Genomic DNA, 2,394 nt, shown 5'->3' with positions numbered 1-2,394 from the left:
CCAGGATTGTGGCATCTTGTTCCTTTACTTAATGGCAAATAGATGGGTAAAAGTGGAAACAGTGATTTCTTGGGCTCTAAAATCACTATGGACAGTGACTGCAGCCATGGAATTAAGAGATGCTTGCTCCTTGGAAGAAAAGCTTTGACTAACCTAGACAGTGTATTAAACAGCAGAGACATCACTTTGCTGACAAAGATCCTATGGTTTTTCCAGTAGTCATGTGTGGATGTGAGAGACGGACCAAAAAGAAGTCTGATGCTTTAAAACAGTCATGCTGGAGAAGACTCTTGAGAGTCGTTTGGACAGCAAGGAGATCAAACCAGTTAATAATAAAGGAAATCTACCCTGAATATTTAGTGGAAAGACTGTTGCTGAAGCTGAATCTCCAATACTTTGAATACCTTATGCAAAGAACCAACTCATTTTAACGAGTCTTTTAGACCCTGATGCTGGGAAAGATTGAGGGCAGGAGGAGAAGAGGGTGACAGAGGATGAGATGGTTCATGGCATCTTTGATTCAGCGAACATGAGTTTGAGCAAATTCCAGGAAACAGTGAAGGACAGGAAAGCCTGGCATGATGCAGCCCATGGGGTCACAAAGACTCAGACATGCCTTAGTGACAGAACCAGAGAATTTCAAAGCCCATGAGAGACATCTTAAAGAAAGAGGGGAAAGGAAAACATTTTACTCATCTGTTCTCTTTAATTTATGGAGAAAAGTTTACAAATGATGGCCATATACCAGGCACTAGATAGATGCTGGGCCTGTGACAGGGCAAGTCATGTCTCTCCAATGAGCTGAGTAAGCCAACTATTCAATACTTGGCCCAATGTATGTCTAAAAGGCTACTGAGAATGGGTAAGAAAGATGTGCAGCTTGGGAGATGAAACTTGAACTATACCTGAAAGAATGGACTAGGGAGCAGAAAAAGACAGGTAGGTGGGACATCTGCAAAATCAGGAAAAGATGAAAGGACAAAGCCACAACCATGCTGGGAGCAGAGGGCAGGTGGCTTCTCAGGGACAGTGCTTGTGTACCATGATGGGACTAGTGGACCTCTCTGGAGGCCATAAAGAGTAATAAAAGGAACTTCAGCAGAAAACTGAAAGATGGCTACAAAGCTCCTACCAAGACCACCAGAGACTGATCACATGAAACTATTCAACTTTCTGAGTAAAAGTGAGCATCACCTCCAGGAAATCTTGATAACATCTCAAAGCGAGAGTGAGGGCAGGGTGCTGAAAGGTTTCAGATGGTTCTGGGGAAGGTTTGGGCAGCAAGGACCCGCCAGAATTTGTAAACCAAGGGAGTTGCTGGCACAGTCTCATTTTTGGAATCCTTGAGTCTTTGTGGAACCCCTGAACTAAGGGCTTATCTTGGAATATACAGACCTGAAATAGCTTGTGTTAAGCCAATTTGAGCTTGAGGTAGTTTTTCTTGTCATGTCGTAGTTTGAGACAGTTTATCAGTTTTGAGATTCACACTGTTAGTTTTATAAATTGTGGTTTCTGTTTCATTTCTCATTATTTTGCATTTTAAAAAGATCATCAAGAAGTAGTATGAGGAAGGGATCATATGGGGATAGACAAGAGGCAAGGAGACTTTGAGACTGTAGAGTAACACACAACACCTAAAGGACAAGGTGGAACCATGGAGCAGTGAGCAGGTGACGGGTGAGGAGTAATACAGAGCAACTGTAGCAAGTTGTGGAAACCAAATAATTTGCGGGAGAGGAATAGGGCAGGATGAGAGAGAGGGAAAATTTGGGAGTGATACCCGCCTGCCAGCTTCGATGGATGGGGAGGGAAAAAAAGCTTGGAAAAATATAAATAAGTTCAAGGTGGAACTGTTGCCTGTGGACATCTGGGTGCTGCTCCGAGGACACTCACTTATTTTCCAACAATCATTTCTTGAGAACTCTCATGTGCCTGGTTCACTTCTAGTTACTGGGATAGATTAGTGCTTTGTCTCCTGCAAAACACCCAGATCTCTGTTCATGTGTAGCTTATATTTTAATAAGAGGAGATGAACAATAAACACAATCAGTGAATTATATGGTGTGTTAGAAGGTGACAAATGTTGTAACGAAGAGAGTAAGAAAGGTAAAGGAATTTGGGTGTGGTAGGGAAAGACCCAGAGAAGGCAGTGGCACCCCACTCCAGTACTCTTGCCTGGAAAATCCCATGGGCGGAGGAGCCTGGTGGGCTGCAGTCCATGGGGTTGCGAAGAGTCGGACACGACTGAGCGACTTCACTTTCACTTTTCACTTTCGTGCATTGGAGAAGGAAATGGCAACCCACTCCAGTGTTCTTGCCTGAAGAATCCCAGGGACGGGGGAGCCTGGTGGGCTGCCATCTATGGGGTCACACAGAGTCGGACACGACTGAAGC

This window comes from Bison bison, unplaced genomic scaffold (assembly GCF_000754665.1).
Source record: "Bison bison bison isolate TAMUID 2011002044 unplaced genomic scaffold, Bison_UMD1.0 scf7180017864108, whole genome shotgun sequence".
Lineage (NCBI taxonomy): Eukaryota > Metazoa > Chordata > Mammalia > Artiodactyla > Bovidae > Bison > Bison bison.
This window is presented reverse-complemented; position numbering follows the sequence as displayed.